The 15,639-nt window shown below is 34.7% G+C and overlaps 1 protein-coding gene across 6 annotated transcripts in view; it reads left to right on the top strand.

The window, feature by feature from the left end:
- Window positions 1–15,639, top strand: part of LOC145297639 (UPF0764 protein C16orf89 homolog) — a 135,334-nt gene that overhangs the window by 19,416 nt on the left and 100,279 nt on the right. Inside the window, exon 1 of one of the 6 annotated variants that reach the window (XM_080143757.1) lies at window positions 1,919–2,196. The exons of 4 other annotated variants lie outside the window; for them this stretch is intronic. The gene's annotated coding sequence lies outside the window, so the exon portion shown is untranslated. Of the gene's footprint in view, window positions 1–1,918; window positions 2,197–15,639 lie in introns of those variants that run through there. One more of the 6 variants, XM_080143808.1, reaches the window with a different exon arrangement.

Genomic DNA, 15,639 nt, shown 5'->3' with positions numbered 1-15,639 from the left:
TAAAACTGTAGCATTCAAAGCTGGTGACGTTACCACTGTACCAATGTGACACGCATATGAACTGATTAAAACATAAAAAATAAACTAAGATGAATTTAGAAAATATCTTACAACTTTTTCAATTTTGACCCCTTAAAAACTATTTTAACCACTTAAAAGAACGGCCAGTAAAAAATCCAATAATTTGAGGGCCCCTAGCGCCGGTTGGCGACTTTTAGTTTTGGAGGAGATAGAGATTGAAAATATGGAGACAGACAGGCAGCCTTTATATATATATATATATATATATATATATATATATATATATATATATATATATTGGCAGCAAATCATTATTCAAGCACGTCTGATTGAACACGACAGAGTTATTCTTTTTTCTGATTTTTCTGGATATTTTTCCAATTCGCCGAGCGGTCTTTTTTTTTTTATTTCAGTTGGTACGGTGTATATAATAGCGCCCGAATTTATTGTTCAGCCATATTCTTCTCAAGCGCTTTCTATCGGTGCATTCGATCATCGTCAGGAATGATTGTTGTTGTTACCGTTTTCTTTTTCTGTTTCTTTGAAGCTTGGAGTATTTATAGTTAACAAAAATATTTTTTATAAAGCTGGGTGCAGGGCGGTTAGCGGATGGAATAACTCACGTGTTCAATCAATAACTCTGTCGTGTTATATATATATATATATATATATATATATATATATATATATATATATATATATATATACATATATATATATATATAAATACATATGCATATATATATGCATATATATACATATATATACACATATATATACATTTATATATACATATATATACACATATATACATATATATATATATACACATATATACATATATATAAATATATATATACACATATATATATACATATACATATATATACATATATATACATATACATATATATACACACACATATTTTCTTTTCTTCAAAAATGGAATTGGTCGATCATCGAAGACAAGTCAAGCGTTAAGCAAGGGCGCACAGTCTTCAGAGTTTTATAAGTATATAGATATGCACTTTCAAACCCTTCACTGACACGGCTTCCTGTACTGGAGGATCTTTCTTTAGGTTAAAAACCGTCTTCAAAATCTAGTGAGCGGAGCCCTCTTCTTCAATCTACTCCCTCTTTCTCACAGAAGAGACATAGCGAGTTTATCTTTGTTCTATCGTTATTTTAATGGCAAGTTCTCATCTGAGCTTCTGTCCATGCCCCACCCCCTTGTAGAGCATTTTCAGGGGACACCTGTCAAGCTACAACAACTGCCAACAATTTCCCTTATAATCTATCTGTGCTTAAAACGAAATGTGAATTCTACGAGCAAAGTATTTTTTTACCTAGAACACAATACCGCCGGGTTGCTTCCCAACTGATTATAACATGGCCATTTTCAAGTCTAATGTAAACAAGTTCCTCTTTAGCCATCCTCTTGAATAACCAGATCACTACTCAAGCTCAAGAGTCACCAATCACCACCTGACGCTCATTAAATGTTGTCCTCGAGTGGCCTTCGGGCCTTGATAAACGGTGGTCTCGCCCCCTAGTAAAAAAAAGCTTCTATCATCTCCACTGTTGCGTTTATCTGGAAGAGTTCATGAATACATACGAGCATATTTATTGTGTACATGCATATTTCAAATTTTAAATTCAATGTTATCATTCGACCCCTCCTCCACCAACTGGTTTTTGATTTATTTTTCCATCTTCTCTCCCCTCCTCATCCAACTCCTCGTCCACATTTTCTTACCCATTCTCTATCCTCCCCTTTTTATTCTCCTAATTATCCCCCTTTTCATCTCCTCTTCCTGCACGTAACAATTATCCTCTTTCCTCTCCTCATTATCGCCTCCTCTCCTAATAAAACGCTGTTCTCCGTTTTTTTTTTGTTTTTTTTTTTGTTTATTTTTTTATTTTTTAACATTTAAGCCGTGTCAGCCGCAGAGTATAGAAGAAAATAATAAACTTTACATACATACATGCATATATATATGTGTGTGTGTGTGTGTGTGTGTGTGTGTGTGTGTGTGTGTGTGTGTGTGTTCTTTTCAAACTCAACTCAGACATGTGCATTATTTCTCACGACCTCAGCACGTTAACACAATGCCGCGTGGTGAATATCGGATTACAGACAAGCAACACACCAAACAACAACAAATTTAAACAGAGGTAAATATTCATTTTTCGCTAGCGGTAGGGGAAAGGAGTCCGACCCTGCCCGGTCGTGAAATACGCTTAAATATATTCTAATTCATGCATACTTCATATTTATTATTGCAGAGCAAACTCTTTGTTGAATATTATATTGAACCTAATATACTGATTTAAAAAGTTTTACAAAAACAGCTTGAGCGCCATCAGCTAGAATCGGAACCAAAACAGTTAGCGCTCCACTGCCGCGTTTCCTACCGATGTGATTATCGAGAGATCGATAAGAAAGATTTAATATTAAACAATTTTAAGAAATAAATTTAATTTGCGCATGCGCAAAACCAATAAAAATATGTCGGCAATTGAAATGAACATTTTGCATTTTCAACTTACCGACTTCTGTACCATCCATCCAAACAAAGATTTTACTCGTTATAATCCATTTTTTTTTGGGGGGGGGGGCTTGTGATTACTATTTACTATTAATTTCTGTGTTATGTGACCAATAGTTTAAGAGTTTATCGGTTAAATATTTACACACAGACAGACACATATTTACTGTTTTATTTATATAGATATAAAATTGTTTCGATATACCGTTCGTAGTGGTGTGCACATTGGCGGAGGGGTGATGGATGGGGCGTGACGGTGGCCCTGGGTATTCAGATTTGAAGGGCAGTCGACCATATTCTTTCTTTTTAGTAATATTTCTCAGTACTAGGACTTTTACATGAGTTGTTGAAACATACAATCAAGGAGTTGACGCTGTGCATCATCGGCGCGTCACAAGACCTCTGCACGCCACGGCACACCACTGTCAGCCACTGCACCTCGGTCAATTTTTCGGACAATCGCTATAAATAATTTTTGAATTTAAAATTATTCTCTTAAAGAGAGCAGAACTTAAAGATTGTTATTTTTTCTATTTTTTTTTTTAAATTTCAATTGAAGTTTTCATAAATTAGTTGATGCTGTCGGTGCGATATCATCTCGTAAAGTTCTCAACTTTAAATATTAATTAAAAACTAGCGGGACCTGTGGAAATTCCACAGCTACATCTTTTATATGTAATATACTGCTGCTAGCCATTCTATGGACGTTCAGCGTGAATGAAGACCCCGCGATATTATTGTACCTATTTACAATGCCTCCCCACGGGACAGAGGTAGACAACAGTGTCGTTTTTTAACGTGGAGAAAAGGTACAAAAATAAAAAATTGTCTCAGTCGTGAAGGACTGATCCTCCACCGAAAGAGAACAAGAAATGGAAGTGCAGCATCTGAAGAACAGATACTACACTTTGATGTATTTATTTGCTCCCCCACTGAGCAAATTAGGCACAAGGCCGATTTTTAAAGTGAGGAGTGAAGGGGAAATGGGGACAAACTCCTCGGGGAGTAGGGGAGCTGGATAGTGACGATTGGTATGAAGGGTTACCCCTACATTGACCAAGGTCTTATATGTGGGGTCGCCCCCAAATATGATCTTTGCTTGCAGTATCTGCCGGAATAGATGGTATTTATTTGCTCCCCCACCGAGCAAATTAGGCACAAGGCCAATTTTTAATGTGAGGAGTGAAGGGAGGGGGAAGGGAAAAAGGGGACCAGCTCCCGAGAGGTGGGAAATGGGAGCTGGTTAAAGGTCAGGCATGTGGGGCTGCCCCCACATCTGGTCTTTGCTAGTCATAGCTAGTCATAGCTTGCAGTATCTGCCGGAACAGATGGTATTTATTTGCTCCCCCACCGAGCAAATTAGGCACAAGGCCAATTTTTAATGTGAGGAGTGAAGGGAGGGGGAAGGGAAAAAGGGACCAGCTCCCGAGAGGTGGGAAATGGGAGCTGGTTAAAGGTCAGGCATGTGGGGCTGCCCCCACATCTGGTCTTTGCTAGTCATAGCTAGTCATAGCTTGCAGCATCTGCCGGAACAGATGGTATTTATTTGCTCCCCCACTGAGTAAATTAGGCACAAGGCCGTTTTTAATGTGAGGTTAAAACCAGCTCCCCTAAAAGTAGGCAAAAAGGGGGCACTCTGGTTACCAAAAATAATAATTGTCCCAGTATAGAGGGTTTCCCCTCCATTGACTGGTACAAATTATCTTAAGTGCAGCATCTGCCGGAACAGATACTACACTTTGATCCTGATAAAAAGGCCAAAGCGCCTTTATTAAAAGTGTATATTATTTATCTAAGTAATCTGGTTAATATTATATGTCATAATATATCTGGTTATAACGATTTATCTGCAATATCCTTATAGGAGTCTTTAACAGATTTCCATTGTATAGAGGCCTGGCACGAACGGAAACCCCACGATATCATTATACCATCTTTAGACAGAACAGATACTACCCTTGGATCCTAGCCAGAAGACCAAGAAGGTCTATTTTAATTTCACGTATGGCCCAAAAGTGACACTGATTTTTTTGTTTGTTTTTTCATTTTATTTTTTACATTGCGTCTTCGGTGATCGGGTGATCCTATCTATTAAAAAACAGGGGGTTAGAAGGTGATAACATACTACGAACATTAAATTAGCGTATTTATATACTAATAATTTAATGTTCGTAGTATGTACCTTCCACCCCTCCCTTTTAATGAATAGGATCCTCCGATCAAATAATTTAGAATTTGGAAACCGTAACACACGTACGTACATTAAAGGTACTACGCTATTAATATATTGATAATATATATATATATATATATATATATATATATATATATATATGTTTATTATCAATATATTAATATATATATATATATGTTTATATGTTTATTATATATATATAATAAACATATAAACATATATATATATATATATATAATAAACATATATATATATATTAATATATTGATATGTGATATATATATTAATATATGTGATATATATATATTAATATATTGATATCTGATATGTTGGGCTAACCCCACATATCAGACCTTGGTCAATGTAGGGGCAACCCTTCATACCAGTTGTCACTATCCAGCTCTCATTTCCCACCCATCGGGAGCTGGTCCCCCTTTTCCCTCCCTCTCCCTCTCACTCCACATTAAAAAAGGCCTTGTGCCTAATTTGCTCAGTGGGGAAGCAAATAAATACAATCTGTTATGTAAAGTTCAGTTAACCTGAAATAGGACAGTGTGAATTGTGCCTAACTTTCGCATTTATTCGTTCAAATATCATCGATTTTTCTCAAAAAAAAAAAGAAATAATAAATAAATAAAATAATAAAAAACAGACAAATTTACCGATTCACTTGTCTCCCTACGAGAACAAATTTAGTCGATTTTTAATGTTAGGGGGATCTAGCTCATCAAAAATGGGCACTCTGGTAATAAAAATAAAAATCGCTTCAGTTCAGAACTTCTTCACTGATCAAGGACAAAATATACAAAGTGTAATATCAGAACAGATGCTACACTTTGTTCCAAGCCAAAAAGATTTGTATAGATTCGTGGGCATCCGCCATTTTGACTAAGAAAATAAATTTTCTCACAGCATCGTTTTCAAATTACAAATTAATAAAACGTATTCCTTATTAATGGAATGGACACCTCGTGAAAATAAGAGGTCAAAGAGAAGACCAAGAACGAGATGGATGGATGACCTGATACAAAACATGGGTCCCACATAGCAGCAGATAGTTAGGGACAGAGATAGATGGCTAAAGTCCAGGGAGAGGTTCCTCATTGAGTAATAAACCCCTTATTGATTGATAGATTCCTTCTAACCTGCCGAACTCTTCGTGATATAGATATAGACCTTGCAGGGTGATGTTATAATAAAAATTTTTAAAAAACTAGAGAGACCTGTGGAAATTCCAGAGCGGACTCTTTTATATGTAATATATTGATATTGGCATTCTGTAGATGTTCAGCGTAAATGGAGACGATATTATTGTAGCTCTTTTGTTAAAACTGCAAAAGTATTTATCTAAGCTACCAGAGAAACCCGGTTGGACCGATCGTAAAATACGTTTAAATGACATTTTAATTTATGCAGATTTCGTATATATTATTTATAGAGTCAATTTTCTATCGATTCTTATATGTTATAAAGTTGTGATTTCAAAAATAAAAAGAATATTTCCATATGACTTTGGTGCATCAACTTAAATCGAAACCGAAAACAAAACTTATTATATATATATATATATATATATATATATATATATATATATATATATATATATATATATATATATATATATAAAGAAAAATTATGAGTAAAATTATTTATTACAAGAAATGAAAGATGATAACAATCAAACGACAGTCATTCGGAAGAAACAAAATGTAAGACGACTCCCATGATTCTTAAGTTAATTACCAAATCCACTATCCTATTTGAATTCACTATCCTGTTTAGTGAGAAAGCCTAATTACCCTACGTTTCGAGTTCGATTCCACCTCTCACTCTCTCTATCTTTCTTTTTCGTCCTTGTGCCAATATCCTCCACCCAGACAAAAGTTATTTATCAACTCATTGAATTTACTGTCCTCTTCGGCCTAATAGTTAGCGTGGAAAACTAATTACCCACCTTTCTCTCTATCTTTTTTTATTTTATGGAAGCCATTCTTAACATCGCTTCGTCCTTGCGCCAATATCTTCCATCCGGGCAATGCCGGGTATTCCTCACTAGTAACATATAAAGCACTATAAAAGTTTATATATATATATATATATATATATATATATATATATATATATATATATATATATATATATATATATATATATATATAAAATAGTTATCTACGGGCATGCATTTCTGATAATGCATATGTAGGGAAGGAAACTCATGTGTATGTAATGGGAGGAAACTCCCTAAGACTTATGGGAGCTAATTAATATCATTAATACAGTTACTTTACCATAGGTTTGGAATGCTTATTCTAATTTTGATTAACATTTTTTACATGATTTTAATTCTAGAAAATGTCTTAAATTTAAGACTTAAGATTAATGGACTTAGCATAAAAAATAAACTTCGGGGAATTTTAATCGGTGTTTAATGGCTATCAATCAAATTAAATGCATATCTGAAATATTTAAAATGTATCCTGTGTATGCAAATATATCAGCATATGGATATACCTAACTTCATATATATAAAGATATATATATGTGTGTGTGTGTGTGTGTGTGTGTGTGTGTGTGTGGCGATAATACATATACAGGGGAGGAGACTCTTCAAGGCTCAGGGGAGCTAATTAATACCAGTAAAAAAGTAATCGCTAAAACAATAACAGCAAAAATATTACATTTTTAAGTTTAAATGAAATAAACTATATATATTGTTTAGTCTTTACTCATTCAGCATAATAGTTAAAGATTAGAGTGTTCGTTACTGGATCTGGAGGTTGGTGTTCAATCCTAGGTTGAGTCATACCACAAACTCGAAAATAGTATTTTATGCCTGCTTGCTAAGCACTCAGCATTATAAGTTGGGAGATAAATTGGTGTTTTCTTTTTACAAATGAGTTATCATCCATCAAAGCTTGAATGCCACGCGGAGAAAGGGTTTGTAAGGTGGACGGTAAGACATACGTAGCATTCATAAATAAAATTTAAAAAAAGAAACTTATTTTTCTCTGTCAAATCAATCTCCCTGCTAGATGATTTGGCCACACACTAACCAATCGGATTGCAGAATGCATTGATTTTATCTAAGGAACTTCTTACGCCTCTTTAAGAATCACAGCCGGTCCGCAGAGAGAACCCTAGAAGCAACAAAGAAAGTCATCGCCCCCCCCCTCTCTCTCTCTCTCTCTCTCTCTATCTATCTATCTATCTATCTCTATCTATCTATCTCTATCTATCTATCTCTTCTGTCCATGTCCACAGGACCTTCCAGAACTGATGACCTTCTCCTGAAGATAACTGCTGACCGACATTAGACAGCCTAAAGAATTTTCAACCCTTCATTTTCCTCACTCGGACACTATCAAACTTTCTTCAAGTGAAATAATTCCTGTTTGTTGTTGTGTAAAAAGAAGACCTTCCTTCCGCGCAACGTTTCCATTCACTATTAAAACATAGCATTTCTCAATACGCACACTTTGATAATTTGAGACGATGACAGACGTTGATTATTTAAGAGGCCGACTTAAAAAGAATTTGTTAACATTGGACTTGAAAACCACCATATCGTAGCTAAGAAAGGAATATCGCTCTTTTGTGATGCCTGCGTTCAGGCTCGAATGGCAATGGGTACCCTCTGTAAGGGTAGCTGTGCGTGTAGTTGCGAGGCAAGGGTTGTGCAATCTCCAACCACACCTCTTCTTAATCGGCACTGATTGAGTCCAGTGGCAATGGGGAAATGCTAGACGACTGCAAACAATGCCGAGATAAACGGAGAGAATATATAGCACCTGGAATTCCCAAATGGTCACCCATATTAGTATTGACTAGGCTCAACGTTGCTTAACTTCGGTGATCTGACGAGAACCGATGTCTCAACATAATTATGTTGTATATTCTCTCCTGTAGTTAGCTAATAAAAATAAAAAGAAGCCTTAGGGTTGTTTTTGACTATGGCCGATCACTTTAATTACTTAATTTTACTTATTTCAATATTGACTGAACAGTCCTCAATTAAAAAATAATAATAATAATAGCTGTCCAAAATGTCTGTGATCAAATTGTTCTGTTAAGCAAATTGTCCTCGATTGATTTTGCCCGGTTGAATTACAATTTAGTTTAACGATTTTTTTAATGCACTTGTTGTATTTGTTTGCGAGCACAATTTGGCTGACATATACTAATATTTCAATTGTCACATTCAAAATTATACATATACTAGCAGGCCGTCTGGCGTTGCCCAGTCGCAAAAGACACATCAATGTGATATTTTAATGCATACAGAAACGGAAACATGTGCATGCAAGAATTGTCTTTTTCTATACAATCCACTTTTTGTGCGTAAAATAAAAAGATACTCGAGCTGAGACTGAAATCAAAACCTGAAGATGAGTCACGTATGATAACCATTAGATACGCTTGCTACGATCTTTAAAAAGTGTTTTCAAACCTACTTATTCTTAACATAAAGAATCTGCCATATAAACGATTCACGCATGCGAATTTGTTAAGCAATTGACAAGCAGATGAAAATCTGGTGACTCCCACCACATACCAATTTTTCAATTTCGAACCCTTAGCAACCTTTTTTTTCGAATGAAAACCGATCAATATGTTTTCCACATATCTGAATACCCTATATACCAAATTTCAAGCATGTAGATCAAAAATTCGTTAAGTATATAGGTTAAAAATTGCCCTCACACACATTCTCACTTTAATAGATATAGTCGAAGATGTATCCGGCGTTGTCTGGTATTAACGTTAAATTCCTTTAAAAAAAAAAATGAAGTAAAAACGGAAAGAAACTGAGACATGTGTATGCGAGTATTATGTTTTTTTTTTTTTTCTAAACAGTTCACTTCTTGTACATAAACTAAAGAATACTCGAGCTGAGATCGAAACCAAAACCTAAACACAGTGAATCATGTACGATAACCATTTGACCAGCTTGCCATGCTCTTTAAAATGCATTTTCAAATCTCATGAAACTGTTGACAAACAGATAAAAATTCAATGACCCCTGCCCCAAATACAATCTTTCAATTTTGACCCCTTAGCAACACTTGTTCCGGATGAAAACCCATTAAAAAGTTTTCCGCATGTCTGAATATCCTATATACCAAATTTCAAGTCTGTATATCAAAGATTCGTTGAGTATACAGGTTGAGAAGCGTCCTCACACACGCACGCATGCTCACTTTCATAGATGTAGTTAGATAAAGTCTAGAAATAAGTATGTGTTTTGTTTGTTTTTTTTTTTAATCCTGAAATCGATATTTTAAATGAGGTCGACGTTTAAGTTAACAGCTGACTCCGTACCTAGCGAACGTATTTCGTTTACGCTCATGGGAACTCATATTGTGATAATAATAAAAATCATTGCCTACCCGGCAATTGGAGTAGCGCTATCTCCCCTCGCTGCCGGCTCCCGAACTCTACGACTTGAGATGAGGGAAATCTAGAGGCGTCATAAGTTTTATTTTTGAACTCTTCAACTTATTATGAGACAAAGCGTATATATGTTTATTAACAATCCCCATTTACTAGACCTCCACCCGTCCCCAAGAGGGCAGAGTTAGCTACAAGGTTGGTTTTAAATGTGGAGAAAATCCGACTTCTTAATAAGGGGCACTATGGATTGGAACAAAAATAATAATTTAAAAATTCTCAGTCTACAATGATTTCTCCTTCTCTGAGGACAGAAAAGATGAAGTGTTACTGTGCATCTACAAAAACAGGTGTCACCAAGCACCACCCAAAACTGAAAACTTGGCGCCAAACTGGAATATGACGCTAAACTGAAATGTGGCGCCAAATGTCACCCAATTTCGTGACCTGGAAGCAGGAGTTTCTGAAAGAGTGTTTCAGCAACACATTAGAGAACACATTCACTTTTTACACTTGAAATTTGGCAAGAAATATATATGATGCCACTTTTAATAGCAAGAACATATTTAAGAAAAAATGTAAGAGCGGACAATAATTGTGAAAGAAATTTATCTTCTCACAAAAAAAAAAAAATGAATAACATTTGATTGAAAATACGATGCGCCTTCAATAAGTTTCCAGACTTTTTTTTGTACATTCATTTAAAATTGTCATAGACTCTTGAAAATCCAGTATGTTATTGCTATACATCTTATGAGATGACTGACCAATTTTTACGATTTCAGATTTAAATAAACAGCTACAACAAGAATTGGAACACATCATACTAAAGCCTCAGTGTGACAGCTGGTGAATTTCAAAAATGCAACCTGGACGTGAGGACACGTTAGAAGAACGATGTACAATAAAATTCTCTTTTAAACTTAGAGAAAATGACGCATAAATGTATGGAAGGCTTCAGACTGCTTTTGGACCATGAATCGAGCATCAGTTTTTGAGTGGCATAAGAGATTCAAGAAAGTCTGTAAGGGATCATGAGCGGTATGGGAGGATTAAGGAAGTCAGAACATCAGAGTTAATTGGCCAAATAAAGAATTTCATAGATAAGGACCGTCGTGTGTCTATAGAGACAATAAGTGCACAGTTTGATGTCAGTGTGGGAACTGGATACACAATTATTCGCGAGTAACTGAAGATGCTGAAGATTTGCGCGAATGCATCAGTTCACAGCTCCATTGTTGTCACAGACTATTAGACCGAGATGGGAATCAAGACAGTTCTTCACTCTCCTGATAGTCTAGACTTTGCTCCCTGTGGCTTTTGGTTATTCCCTAAGCTGAAAGAAAACCTTAGAGGCTGTAGATATGAAACAATTGATGCGATGAAAGATCATTGACACGCTCACGCATGAAGACCCCCATGAGGCCTTCCAGAAGCTGTTTGGACGGCACAAGTGCATTGCCGCCGGAGGAGATTGCTTCGAAAGTGACTAGAGTTTCATGTGTGTACTATCAATGGAAGAATCTTATACAATAAAAGCCTGGAAACTGATTGAGGGAACCTCGTAATCCAATAAAAATCAGAGCATTATCTGATCTAAATGAAAATTGATTGAATCGCGAACGTTAAAAAGAAAATGATTGCTGATTATTATTATTCGTTTTATTTCTGTTCGATTTTTTTACTTCGCAGAGACGGATATTTTATTTACAGAATTTCTGTCCAATGTTTAGCACCAAAAATTATTCGTTACATCCAGATGCTCCTTTTCTCTTTGTAGTAATTCTTCTAACGCACTCACCTCTAAAATATAGAAGTCTGCTCTGTCTGCTATCGATATGCGGGGGCTGGACAGTAGGCGTGGTTGGTTTTATTAGGAAAAAGGCGAGACTAACCGCGAGAATTCCCGAGACTTCAGAGGAATAAAAGACCAAACTCAAACTGATAGACGACTGTTCTTTTGCTCGATAGAAAACCGGTGATAGAAGAGAAAATTTCTTTTCAAAAGAGAGTTCCGGGGTGTGAAGCTGAAGGGACCAGCAGTTTTCACTCTTGAAGTTACTTGAAAACAAAACCATGCCATTACATTTTTTATTAGTAAAACTATCCTAACATGAAGTTGGGGTTAAACATATATATATATATATATATATATATATATATATATATATATATATATATATATATATATATATATATATATATATATATATATATTACATTCTGAATATACATTACTCTTAGGTACTCTACAATGTACGAGATGATTTGAAACATTATCGTAGGGCTTACGTTCACGCTTGACATCTACAAAATAGAACATTTAATTTTTAGTTTCTTTATGATTTAAATGTTATCTATCTATCTATCCATCTATCTATCTATCCATCTATCTATCTATCTATCTATCTATCTATCAATATAAAAAGAATTTTGTTTGAATGTTTGTGTAAGTTCGTTCCTTGTGGACTCAGAAACGGCTGGGTCGATTTCTTTTTAATCTCACACGAAGATACTTGATGTGTCTGGGAGTGTTCTTAAGCAGTAGTCTGATGAATATCGAAAATCGATAATCGAAAAAATTCGATTAAAGAAGGAAGTCCAATTTAGACCAAAGTTTACACCTTTATGCTACCTAACATCACAAGTGCATTTGAGAAGTTTTGTCACCGCACAAGCAGAAGGGCCCAGCCTATAAAATCAACTGTAGATTATTTATATTATAGGGGCGTGTTCGAAGGTAATTTTTTTAGAGTACAATTGAACCATAATACTTAACTTCTGTACGTTTAACTTTAATTAAGTGATTTTTTTTTAATTCATAAAATCAACAGTTGGTTCTTTGATAGGACAGGGGCGCGTTCGAAATGAATGTTTTTGTTTAGAGCACAATTGAACCATGATACTTGACTTTTGCATTTTAAACTTTAATTCAAACTATTATTTACAGATAATTTTATAAAGTCAACAGTAGATTCTCCACAGGGCAATGTAGACTACAATATATTGTGGACTGTCGTTGTGGAGAGGCACGTAAAGCTTCTTCTCAGTACACTGCGAGAAGGGCCCCTAACTTGAGCAGGCGGTTTGATTTTTAAAAATGGACGATTTCACCGATTTCGATGACAATAAAAATATGTGAGGGTAGAAAATGTATTGATCTTCATTCAATCCCGGACAACGTCGCGTCTTCCTGCTAGTATATATATATAAACTAAAAAAGAACAGATATTTTATTTACCTCCTTGCCAGAAAATTAAACACAAGGTCAGGTGTGGTTTTGCAAATCCAGCACACCACGATATGCGCACTCTGGCCTACAAACAGTGTCTGTGCAGTCGGTATCCCTGGTATGGGTGCCTCATGCGATTTGTAATAAAGTAACCCCTTATCAGAGAGAAGACAAAATCTGGGAGAGCAGGTCTACGAGAACTGAACAGAACTGTAGTCCAGCAACAACAGGAAGGTGACGGTGACTAAGCCTTTAACGACACGGACTGGCAACCTGGGTGTTACGCAGAAAAATTTTCGCTTATAAATGTTGTCAACCTTCGCGTGGGACCTCCGTAAGTACCCGATATCTTTCTAAGATGAAATCTAACTTGATAGATATCCGGGAAACGAATGCCAACAATAATCATCTGATTCATACGAAATTATACACGTAATACATACGATCTTTATTGATTCCAGGAAAATAACAGGTGTACCCCAAGAAAGGTGGAAAGCTATAGGTTTATGTAAAATGTATTTCAATTAATGCTATTTTACTAGTTTAATGTTACACACGTTTACACATGTAAACCGAACACATTGTAGCAGAATAAGTCGTAAGGAACATAGGACAAGTAATAATTCGACTCCTTTTTTTTTTTCCTTTTTTGTAACAACGGCATATATTTACGGATACTTTCCCGAATAAACCGTGATCGTGTTCCTTCTCTCTGACCTCTGTCTTCTCGAATGTCGTTTTCAAACGTGCTCTCGAACGTTCTCTCGAACGTACTCTTGAACATGATCGTCGATCTGTGCAAACACTCTTTTTATAGCCTATTTCTCCGCATACAGCTCGGCATTTGCATACGCGCGTTCGCGCTCTTTTAAACTAACAAACAGACCCCACCCACCTAATCAATTCTGGGGACATTCTTATGTTCATCCCCAAGGCATAGTATTATAAAACATAAAATGTAAGAATATTTAAAAAAAAAAAAAAAAAAAAAAAAAAAAAAACGCAATATGGTGTAATTTTTTAGCCCTTTAAAGTCTTTCTTCATTTTTTGGATTCATTAAAATAAATAGGATCTGCATATAGCCATAATAAAATTTTGTACCCCCCCCCAAAAAAAATGTATATTATTATATATATGAGTTTACAGATTTTACAACTTTTCAAATAAATATATCTTCATACTTCATCATCAATTTGAATATCCTTCTTTTACAATCTTTCAAACTTTAAAGTTTTCAATTTTTGTGCTAACCCGCAAAATTATAGCAAGTCTATATAAATTTTTTTTTGCTAACTGTTTTCCTCTGAAAAATCCACATTTTTGAAACTCCATGAAATAAGGAAATAAATAACTTTATATTGCATTTCTTGTTTACGAGCAATAAATGTGGAATCAGAGTTTGAAAAAAATTAACTCCTTTCATATATTAATGCTCTATCTCGAATATTGAGCATTATATTTGGATTAGATTAATATATATATATATATATATATATATAAATATAACAGAGGTAATATTGTATAAGACAATCCCAGCTAAAACCTATATTATATATATATATATATATATATATATATATATATATATATATATATATATATATATATATATATATATATATATATATATAAGGTCATTAACCTTGCTTCACGCCAGTCACGGCGAAATATATTTTCTCTCCTCTTAACTTGAAAATAGTCTTCACCCCCTTTTTAACTTTTGGATGTTTAAATTGTCTCGCCTGATGAGATCGATTATGATTGAAACGGTCTGCACATCGTAGCAAGATATGACTGTATTTATATAAAGAATAATAAAAAAAAATACATATATAATTTGCTCTCTTTGATTACGCACTATGAACGACTCTTATTGAAATTCAATTATTCTTAATTTTTGGATATCTTTCTACCTGGAATATATATATATATATATATATATATATATATATATATATATATATATATGTGTGTGTGTGTGTGTGTGTGTGTGTGTGTGTGTGTGTGTGTGTGTGTGTGTGTGTGTGTGTGTGTAAATATATTTTCTTATAATATATACTAATACTTATTTAAGAAGCTCAATGTAATTACAGAAGCAATATAGTGAATAAATTACAAAAAACTATATTCGAAACGTCATGATGTTGACCATCTTATAACTTATTCCTTTAATTCAGTTGACATTTACAATTCTTGGCAGTATCTGTTTCGATATAACAATTAAGTGATTGATTTTGCGCTACGAAACGGGTAC

Source organism: Euprymna scolopes, chromosome 2 (assembly GCF_053919585.1).
Source record: "Euprymna scolopes isolate OS-2025 chromosome 2, ASM5391958v1, whole genome shotgun sequence".
Taxonomy (NCBI): domain Eukaryota; kingdom Metazoa; phylum Mollusca; class Cephalopoda; order Sepiida; family Sepiolidae; genus Euprymna; species Euprymna scolopes.
This window is presented reverse-complemented; position numbering and strand designations above follow the sequence as displayed.